Source organism: Strix aluco, chromosome W, assembly GCF_031877795.1.
Source record: "Strix aluco isolate bStrAlu1 chromosome W, bStrAlu1.hap1, whole genome shotgun sequence".
NCBI lineage: Eukaryota > Metazoa > Chordata > Aves > Strigiformes > Strigidae > Strix > Strix aluco.
The window spans coordinates 16,806,531-16,818,441 of record NC_133970.1 but is presented as its reverse complement, the minus strand read 5'-3'; positions in this window follow the sequence as shown (position 1 = coordinate 16,818,441).

Below are 11,911 nucleotides of genomic sequence, written 5' to 3'. Positions count from 1 at the left end.
ACTGGTGGTTAGCAAAATGTAAACTGACCTTGAGGTTAGAAGAATGATTGTGGATAACTGAGGCAACATTACGGAACACCGTGTTGTGTGAAAAACAGCAGGAAAAAACATCACCTGCAGAGTGTGGTGAGCATGTGAGCAGTAAACAGGCAAAACCTGAAGGTCAGTAGGATGTAGAAGTAAAAACAAACCTATGTAAACAAGTGGGAATAAATTGGGAGCTTGCAGACAGTGCAGCAGCATTTGCTCTTGACAGTGCTCCCCCTTCAACAAACCTGAGTGAGTTTGTCAGGATTCAGCGTGTCTCCCTGATCCCAGCTGGACCGAGACCAGCACTGAACTTAAAAAGTCTTATTATTAAATCTCACTTTGTTCTTAGCCATTTTAGCATATAGCAATGTCTTTCTCATGAGGACTAAAATGTAGCAAGTTATTATGAAAATTCACCCTGGTATGCTGCTAGCAAAAGAGTTTTCACCGAGCATTTCACAAATTCAAGAGCCTGTAGCATCTGCTACTAGTTACAAAGTCTCATGTTGTCAGAAATCAACTTCACTTCAACACACTTTAAGCAGGAAGTGATACATCTCAGCTATTAATAGTTAATGCTGACATCTAGTGGCTGGCTGCATTCACACATGTCTGTGCAGATCTTAAAAGCTATGTCTGCATCCAACATCACCCTTTGGAGGCAAGAGGCTCCAGCTGGAACAATCACATGCCTCCCAGTTGTACACTACTCAAAGAAAATGCATCCTAGTTCTGCAGAGATCATAAATTAAATAAAAAAGCATGGGCAAAAAAAGGAGAGAAAGAAAATAATCTTCTTCCCCTTTTGTAGAGGGAAATTACCATGGGATAAAAGAAATTAGAAGCCAGATCATGAAAAGCTGATAGGGTCAAGACTGCAGCCAACTGGAGCTGAAGAAAACTAGAGTCACGTAGACTTTCCCAGAAATATAAGGTGCTTGAAAATGGTCAGATTTGATGAGCTAGAGTGAGGTACATCAAATACTAACCCTACCCCAATTACTCCTCAGTGCCAGCTAACAGGCCCCCTTGCAGCATATGACTGCTGGCTGGCTCTGTACCAGAGCATTGCTACTCCTGGCTTGAGTGGGGAGGAGACTTTCTGGATTGAAGTGTTTTAAGTGACACATATACTAAGAGAAAACACCCTGAAGAAGCTGGAACTCTGAGAGACCCCAAAGACAGCCAAAGAGGAGCCTGAAACCCAGTGAGAGAAATAAAGATTAATGATGCCTTGTCCTGTCTTATCTGGACAGTGAGATTTTTGTTGAGACGCTTATAAGCTACAAATCAAATAAAGCTTTATGAGGATGACCCTATTTATAAGGAAGTTCTGCAGACACATTTGTGTGGGATCTCATTTGGCCCAGGACTGCAGCTCTGCTCACTCTAAATGCCAGAGAACTGAAAAAAATCTAAATACATACATCTCCAACAAATTAACATCACTGCCCATACACCATTCCCACACTGCGTTTGCCTCCTGATGTATTAAAAAGCAAGAATAGACCCCTTACTTATGCAGTGCACTTAAATTTTCCAGCATAACCTAATGTGAGGCCCTTGAAGACGACACTGAAAAACTACATATATATTCACATGCTGACTAAACTGTGAGATGATTCCCTCTCTTCAGTTATGCAAAGACAACGTGAAATTTTCTCAAAATGTAGGTTGTTAGAAGAGTATTTGGTGATAGAAGAGCATAAGCTGATCCTGCATCTTACCTGGTACAGGAGTAAAACATAATCCAGAGACAAGCAAGTCAGCCTTCCTGCTGGAAATCAAGTTGTGCCATTTTTTAGTGACATGAGAATCATAGAATGGTTTGGGTTAGAAGGGACCTTTAAAGGTCATCCAGTCCAAACCCCCCCAGCAATGAGCAGGGACATCATCTCATTGTAAAACATTTCTTCCTTGTATCTCATCTGAATCTACCCTCTTTTACTTTAAAACCATTACCCCTTGTTCTATTGCTGCAGACCCTACTAAAAAGTCTATCTCCATCTTTCTTATAAACTCCCTTTAAGTATTCAAAGGCCACAATAAGGTCTCCCCAGAGCCTTCTCTTCTCCAGGCTGAACAACCCCAACTCTCTCAGCCTTTCCTCATAGAAGTGTTCTCTCCCTCTGATGTTGTGGCCCTCCTCTGGACCCACTCCAATAGGTCCATGTCTGTCTTGTACTGAGGATTCCAGAGCTGGATGCAGTACTCCAGGTGGGGTCTCAGAGTAGAGGGGCAGAACTACTTCCCTTGACCTGCTGGGCATGCTCTTCTTATATGGCCCAGAACATGATTGGCTTTCTGGGCTGCGAGTGCACACTGCCAGCTCATGTCCATTTTTTTTTTATCCAACAGTACCCCCAAGTCATGCTCTGTGGGGCTGCTTCTGAATCCCTTCACACCCCAGCCTGCATCAACACCAGGGGTTGCCCTGACCCAGGTGCAGAACCTTGCACTTCACCTTGTTGAACCTCATGAGGTTCACATGGGCCCACTTCTTGAGCTTGTCCAGGTCCCTCTGAATGGCCTCTCATCCCTCAGGCACGTCAACTGCACCACTCAGCTTGGCATCATCTGCAAGCTTACTGAGGGTGCACTTGATCCCACTGTCTATGTTGTTGCTGAAGATATAGTACCATAAGACAAAGGTTTTAGATTGTAGAAGAGCAAACTTCAGCTTGCTCAGAGCTCAGTTGGAAGCAATTCTGTGGGAAGTTTCCATGAAGGATAAAGGAGCTAGCAAGTGCTGGGAGTTTTTCAAGAACGCTCTCCTGGAAACACAAAAACAGTTTGTCCCCCTTAAAGGTAAGGGAAGTAGGTGGAGCAAGAAACCCCCTTGGCTTAACTGCAAGCTTCTGAGTCGGTTGAAAACAAAAAGAGAAGCGTACCAGAGATGGAAAAGCGGACTAATACCCATTGAGAACTACAAGGGCAGTACCAGGGCATGCAGAGATGCAGTTAGAAAAGCAAAAGCTCAGCTTGAATTGAAATTGGCCAGAGATGTCAAAAACTACAAAGAAAGGGTTCTTCAGGTACATAAACAACAAGCAGAAATAGAAGGAATGTATTGGCCTGCTGTTAAATTGGAGAGGTGAATTAGTCACCAACAACACTGAAAAGGCAGAGGTTCTCAACACTTTCTTCACCTGTCTTGACCAGCACTGTTGGGCCCCAGGCCTTGGGAACAAAAATCCAGGTCAATGTAAACACAGACCCACTGTCAGTGAAGGAAGAGTTGATATGTGAACTATTACAGGAGTTTGACCTCTACAAATCAATGGGCCCTGACCATATCCATCCAAGAGTGTTCAGAGTTGGCTGACATCCTTGTGAGACCACTCTCCATACTCTTTAAGAGATCATGATGATCAGGGGATGTCCCAGAAGACTGGAAGAAGGTTAATGTCACCCCCATCTACAAGAAGGGCTTAAAGGAGGATCCAGGAAATTATAGGCCCATCAGTCTTACTTCAGTCCCTGGGAAAGTTATGGAATGAATCCTCCTGGGGGCTATCACAAGTCAAATGAAACATGCGACTGGGAAAAGCCAGCACAGATTCACAAAGGAAAAATTGTGCTTGACAAACCTGATCGCCTTCTACAACAAAGTAACCCACTCAGTTGATGTGGGGCAAGCGGTGGACATTGTCTACCTGGATTTCCCCAAGGCTTTCGATAGGTTTCTCCACAGACTCCTCCTAGAGAAACTGATGCATTACGGTCTAGACAATTGGCCTGTGTGGTGGGTGGGTGGGGAACTGGCTGACAGGCCACACCCAGAAGGTGGTGGGAAATAGCTCCTTTTCAAACTGGCAACCTGTCACAAGTGGGGTCCCCCTTGGGATCAATATTGGGCCCAACACTGTTTAATATCTTCATACATGATCTGGTTGATGGGATCAAATGTATCCTGATGAAGTTTGCTGATGATACCAAACTGAATGGGGAAGTGGACACTTCAGAAGGGAGAGCCACCCTGCAGGAAGATCTGGATAGGTTGGGAGAGCAGGCTAACAATAACCTAATGAAGTTCAACAAGGACAAGTGTAAGGTCTTGCACCTGGGAAAACATAATGCAGGAGTGCATCACAGACTGGGATCTACCTGGCTGAGGAGCATCTCTGTGGAAAGGGACCTGGGGGACAAGCTCAATACGAGTGAACAGCATGCTGCAGTGGCAAAGAAAGTCAACAGGATGCTGGGTTGCATTAAGAAGGGCATACACCAGCAGAGATAAAGAAGCCAGCTCTGTTCTGTTCCCTTGTCCCCGAGGGCAGTTTCCCAGGGGGTCCTACTGACTAACTCCTTGAACAGCTGGAAGTTTGCTTTCCTAAAATTCAAGGTCCTGGCTTTACTCTTTGCCTGTCCCATATCCCTCAGGACTGCGAACTCCACCAGTGCGTGATCACTGCAGCCCAGGCTGCCTCCAATCTTGACATCACCGATTAGCTCACTTGCGTTGGTGACCATCAGGTCCAATATCACAGCACCTCTGGTAGGGCTATTTATTACCTGGTTTAAGAAGTTATCCTCAATGCACCCCAGGAGTCTCCTGGATTGCCTACAGCTCACCGTGCTACTTTTCCAGCAGATGTCAGGGTGGTTGAAGTCCCCCAGCAGGAAGAGAGCCTGTGAGTGCAATGCCCCCTGTAGCTGGAGTAAGAAGGCTTTGTCAATTGGCTCCCCTTGATCAGGCAGCCTATAGTAAACACTGACCACAAGGTTCTCTTTGTTGCCTCAGTCTGTAATTCTTACCCATAAGCTTTCAACCTGCTTGGGGCTATTCTTCAGAGACAGCTCTTCACACTCTATCCATTTCCTGATGTAGAGGGCAACCCCTCCACCCCTCCTTCCTCACCTGTCCCTTCTGAACAGCCTGTAGCCATCGATAGCCCCACTCCAGTCATGGGATTCATCCCACTAAGTTTCAATACTGGCAACTAGGTCATAGTTTTCTAGCAGCACAATGGCTTCCAACTCATCCTGTTTGTTGCCCATGCTGTGTGCATTAGTGTAGAGGCACTTCAGCTGGGCTGTTGGCCACAGCACCTTTTTTAGAGGAACACACCTTAATTCCTTTAAGGTATTTCACTAGTAGTTCCCTGGAGGCTCCTATTACCTCAGGGGCCCCAGCTTACCTCTGTAAGATGTGTTGTATAGAAACAAGTTATCGGACTAGAGACACGATTCATACAGCTGCTCTTGCACTTTGTTTTTCCCAATAAGAAGAGTCCGAAGAGACTGTTGCTGTACTTTGCAACAGTACCTTGCCTTGTTTCAGAGCAGACTTTGGTGGAGGAAAGATATTCTCCTTTTTCTAAGTGCCAAGGAGTGCTGGAGATAACAGGTACCAAAGCAGACAGCAAGATCTCATGGGTGCCATTGCCGCAGTATCCCAGGAGGTATACCCATTGACACTGAGAAGCTGACAGGGTGAAAAACACTTTAGGGAGAATTACAAGAGGTAGGACCACAGTAAGATTGTTGATCTTTCAGGGAAATATATATGTAGTAGAGAGATGAATTCACACTTCACGTCACAAAAAATACCATATTTCAGTACCAGAAGAACAGATATGAGCAGAGCCCACCTCATCAGAGGACAATCCAAGAAGCCCACATGCACAAATTTTGCAAAGGACCCCTCAAATTTTCATATATTTTACAGCAGTAAATGCTCGGTGCTGTCTGAAATAGAGAAGTCCCAAGGCAACAGAGGCACTATGTGGCCAGTGTGATCTGTGCTGGTTTTCATCTTATTGCTCTGGCAACTTTCCTACAGGCTGAAGCAAAATTCTTAGCAACAAGTAAACACATACATTATTCTAAGTATCTTGAACAATGAACATTGTCTTGTTTGAACATATTGCTCAATGTAGTCACACCAAGGCAAAAATGTATCTGCAAAACATTGAGTCATCAAATGGAATTTACACAGGAATATTTTTCCTGAGGGCTGAAAACAATTATTTTCCAATATCCCCAGTCCCATCATTAACACAATAAGAGGGTGTTATTTAAGACAAAGCTTTTAATTTCAACTCTCATTACTTTGAAAACAAATCCCCACCAAAGTCAAAGTATTAACCAACAGATGTTTCATTTCTAAATGCTGCACTACTAGCAGCCAGCAGTACAGAATACTCAAACAAGCTTTATTCAAAATTGTTTGCCATCATAACCTAATACTCCCTCTGAAATAGCTTCAGACTTCACTCTTCACAAGAGTGAGTCCTCCATAAAACATGGAGGAGGTCAACCTCTAAAGATCAAGCAAATTACAGAAAGTATCTAGGAAGTTTAGAAATACTTTCAGAGTGAAGAATTACGACCCAATAACAGAACGTTATTGTGGACTGCAGACATGGAGATTTTTATTTCTTCTACAACATATATTTGCAATGACCTTTCTATTCTATAACATCCAAGAAATCCAAGTGCATAGATTGAGACTTAGTACCACTTACAAGTTTATGGTTGCAGTACATGCATATACTGCACTAACCTATACCAAATTATTACTTAAGCATTATTGTCAGCACAGAACTTACATTTAGTAGCCACTTATATATGGATTTGTATGAATATTTGTTAGAGAAAATCTAAGTTATTAAGAAGTAATTATTGATGTTTACCCAGAAAAAAATCCTACCTCTCCAAAATATCACATACACTGTTGAAGGTTTACCAACAGGTTGTCAAACTATTTTATACAAAGGTCTTCAGATCTTTTGCACTTTTAATGTAAAAAGTAGTGATTTGAGTTGTTCTATTTCACTTTTTACACCTTCCATATATGTTGCATTTGAAAGATCCGTAACGAAAAAGATCTGTTAAGCAACAGAACAGTATTACCTTACCTTGCACCATGACTCACATCCTTAATGCTGTACCAATGATGCCTATGGAAGTACATCAGTAATGCCTCGAGCAGAAATGTAACCAGATGCAATATAGTTTACATAATTTTCCAGTTCTATGTATCAGTTAGCAGAATTATAAATTTCTTGACTATGTGCTAATCTCAATCCTCTTGAAGACAAAAAAAAAAAATCACACAAAATATAATGTTTAATCAAAAAAGCTAAGCATCCATCCAAAATTGAATTAAATACACCAAAAATTGAAAGTGTCAGTTGTGCCCTTCGTTAATATAGCAAATTGCTAATTGTCTCTGCTTTGAGACAATACTGACCTAAAGCAGATCAAACTCATTGCTCAAAGCACACAGCAGCCTCTTTGTCCAAGAACTTACATACAAGAAGTTAACAGGTATCTTCCTTCAGCCAAGGATATGACCTCCATCTGTGGAAGGCTCCAAAGTTCTCACGAAGCTTCATAGAAATTTACCTACAGTCATGGTTTAAACACAGCCAGCAACTAAGCCCCATACAACCGCTTGCTCACTCCCCCCACAGCAGCACAGGGGAGAGAATCCAAAGAATAAAAGTGAGAAAACTCATGGGTTGAGATAAAGACAGTTCACACCAGAGTTCCAGCCTGTCCAGTACAGCAGCACAGAAACAGAAGCAATACCCTGGCCATCTGCTAGGCCAGGCGCATGGCCAGTGCTGTTATTAGAATGTTCCCAGGCACAGCAGAGTAAGATGATAAGCACTACAGGAAGCAGGGAAAGCAAAGAGCAGCCACTAATGAGCACTAGACTCTAATATACAGTCAATATATGGTATATAGTCAACAGTCAATAACCCATAGCAAGCTGTGCCAGGTTTGTGTGTGTGTGGTGGGGTTTTTGGTAGCAGGGGAGGGGGCTACAGTGGCAGCCCCATGAGAAGCTTCTCAAAGCTCCTCCAGCTCCAAGTCAGACCCGCCTCTGCACCAAGGTCAATTAGTGACAGTGGCTGCACCTCTGCTATAACATATTTAAGAGGAACCTGGGAGGACAAGTTTCAAGGAGGACACCTATGTGAACACCAAGGTCAGTAGAAGAAAGGAGGAGGAAGTGGGGGAGGCACACTGGTGCAAACTCCCATGTAGCCTGTGGTGAAATGGCAGGCTGTCCCCCTGCTGCACGTGGAGGTCCACAGTGGAGCAGAGACTTATCTGCAGGCCAAGGAGGACCCCACACCAGAGCAGGTGACTGCACCCAAAGAAGGCCGGGACTCTATGGGAAGAAGCCCCCACTGTTGTAGTTCAGCACTGGGACAATGACAACACATAAGGGGGGAAACTACACTGGATCATCTCAGGAAGAATGCATCCCATGGTAAGGACTCACACCAGAGAAAGTTCATGGAGGGCTGTCTCCCATGGGAGGGACCCCATGCTGGGGCAGGGGAAGAACACAGGGAGTCATCTCCCCTGAGGAGGAAGGAACAGTGATACAGACTATAACCCCCATTCCCTGCCCCCCACACCACTGTAGGGGAGGAGGTAATGAGGAACGAAACTGAGCCCAGGAAAGGAGGGGTATGAGCAAAGCGTTTTTAAGATGTGGTTATACTTCTCACTGTCCTACTCTGTTAAGCGGTGGTGGTGTTAGTGTCTGAATTAAAATGATGTTCTTTTTCTTCCCCTACCAGCCTGTCTTTTGCCCATGACCATAATGGGCAAGTCATCCCTCCCTGTCCTTATCTCAATCCCTAAGCCTTTTGTTGTATTTTCTCCTTCCCATTCCTGAGGGGGAAGGGGTTAGTGGCTACAAGGTGATGTTGCCCTCTGGGCTCAAACCACAACACAAGCACAGAAGCCTGTCGATTACTAACTAAACAACAGTAACAGCTATAAGTTCCATCTAGCACATTCCAATCAAACCTGTTATCTCAAACCCTGAGCCCCACATTGGGCACCAAAAAAAGATTGTCATGGTTTAACCCCAGCCAGCAACTAAGCCCCACACAGCTGCTTGCTCACTCCCCCCACAGCAGGATGGGAGAGACAATCCAAAGAATAAAAGTGAGAAGACTCATGGGTTGAGATAAAGACAGTTTAATAAGTAAAGCAAAAGCCATGCACACAAGCGAAGCAAAACAAGGGATTCATTCACCACTTCCCACCAGCAGGCAGGTATTCAGCCATCCCCAGGAAAGCGGGGCTCCATCACATGTAACAGTTACTTGGGAAGACAAACGCCGTCACTCCACATGTTCCCCCTTTCCTTCTTCTTCCCTTGGCTTTATATGCTGAGCATAACATCATTTGGTCAGTTGGGGTCAGCTGTCCCAGCTGTGTCCCCTCCCAACTTCTTGTGCACCCCCAGCCTACTCACTGGTGGGGTGAGGAGCAGGAAAGGCCTTGACTCTGTGTAAGCACCGCTCAGCAGTAACTAAAACATCCCTGTGTTATCAACACTGTTTTCAGCACAAATCCAAATCATAGCCCCATACTAGCTACTATGAAGAAAATTAACTCTATCCCAGCCAAAACCAGCACAACTACTCCCGAATGGTTTAAAGTATCAAAAGCACAAATAAAACCACTTTAAAACTATATATTGTTATAGACTCAATTAGCTTTAAAAATGTTGTGGTGCTAAACAGTGTTATCCCAGGAGTTTGGGTTTGGTTTTTTTTTTTTTTAAATTCATTGTGGTAACTTTTTCAAAAATATTGCATTAAAAAGGGGCACATTTGATGAATGCATATTTGAATAGAAACAGTTCCAAATTTAAGCTTAACATTTTTCAACAGTTTTGGGTTTAGTTTTTGCCTTCACATTGAGAAAAATATTGTTTCTGGAACATGTCCTGAACAAGGTCAGAAAGTAACTCCTTTCTTTAGCTGTACATTTCCCTCTCCTCACCTTTTCACAAGGCATATCACAAGGTTGCAATTTTATAGTCCTGGCAGACACTTTATCTCTTTTCAACAGGTGCTCAGACTACAGAGTAAGCAGTCTCACCCAGATAATCTAGGAATCCAATAAAATCTACTAAGAAATACATCCAAGGATAACCTTTGAAAGTCCATTTTCAAAAGCTGCAACTGGAGCATGTTAAAAAATAAGAAATTGTAGAACTCCTTAGTGATCACAGAAAAAAAGTCATTTCAGTTTCCTGAAAAACAGTGCCACAAAATTAAAATACCAAGATGAAGAAATTTATAAGAGTAGCAAGGAAAAGAGCTAGATAACTTATTTACAAAGAATTGTACCCAAACACACCATTTTCCACAGGTTACTATAAATTGTTTTGATAGATAAAAGGCATATTGCTGTGGAACACATACTAGATGCTGTGTGAAAATGAGAGAGATATGCCTTTTCCCTACAGCAATGAGAGACTCAGAGTAAATCAGGATGACTAGCTCTTCTACTACTGAAACAGGACTACACAACATATGCTGACAAATCTCTAAAAATAAAGATTAAAAAAAAATCATGGATTAAAAAAAGTAGGGTATATGTAGGGACAAATGTACAGCAAATTAACGTTGGTCAAAGGTTTCTTTGAACAGACAGGAGGACAATCTTCACATCATAAATGCTACTCATTCCACATAACACTTTAGGAACTTCTTTCAGGCTAGGTTTTTTTTTTTTTTTCAGAAAACCAAGTTTTCTTTCCATTAACCAAACCATTGCAATTACAAATACCCTTGCTTATGGCAAGCAGATATCTAGGTGATAACTCTATCTGTTTTTACCCTAAGAATTGACTCATTGTAGCATTTTCTAAATTGTTAATAATCACTTGAGGGGAAAAAGCATTTGTCCAGTACTTTCACTGCAGACAATTCAGGCTAGTATGAAAAAAAATTATTTCCTTTGGGAAGTATGCATGTTGGCAAAAGTAATCCAACTATTTTAAGTATACTTTACCACAATGTTAAAAAAAACCCAATAAAGACGTATGACCATTAATTTGCCTGTGTTAGCAATAGCAACTATATCTGCTTATTATCATTAGGATCCAATCATTAAGATACTCCTTGTCTTGTGATAACATGAGTGTAGCCAGAGATGCTTGTGTTCCAAGAGATGGAAAGATGCTTCCACTCAGAATAGAGGAAACACAAAGGGAGCTGTAGGTCTCAGGTAAGGGATGACAAATGGAAAGCAGAGGAAACAGCAGAGCTCTGTGAGGCCATTTCACATTAAGATGGCTAGCAAAAAGCTTCAAAGATTACGTAAAATCAACACCACAAGCAGACTGCAAAGTTTTATTGTTATATACAACTTGTTTCAATTTCAAGTAGTTAATCATTAGGGCTGCCTCCATCTCGTTTCTTTTTAATATATGCAATGTCATTAGTCTCTCCCTCAGATACATTGTGCAATATTTTAGTGAATAGAACAACTTAGATCTTTTCATTCCTAAAATGAAATGGACTTTATTTTTAACAGCCTCAAAATTATTCTGACACATTAGCCTATTAGTGAAAACAGAAAACATTTAAATTCTTAAAGTGTGAAACAGTTCTTTAGATATCTATTCTCTATGCAACACAAGTAACAAGGTTATGTAAAAACCTTACCGTTTCTTTATTTCAGCAGTTTTTACCTCACTAACTTCTGCCCAAGTGAACTGATATCTAACAGTAGTCTACTAGACATGCTGGCCAACAAGGCATAAAATGTTTTTCTTATTTAGCCTTATCAAATACATCCAGAGATTTCCAAGAACGTAGTCTGTACATTGCACCAGCTTTTGCAGTTTTACAGCAAACTCTATTCACCTTTAGGATTATGGAGAGCCTACCTCCTTCCAAAGGACAATGTTTTTTAAAACTGGACTCTTCAACCCAACCTCAGTTCCTACTTCATTCTCCATCCCATCAATGACAAGCATATGGATTCATTCAAAGCAAAAAGTACATTGAAAACCAAATTAAGCAGATCCTAAAAAACCCCAAAATTTTTGTTCAATGAAGCACCATACCAAGTTCTCAGCCTTTAAGTTATCCCCATGACTAATAGT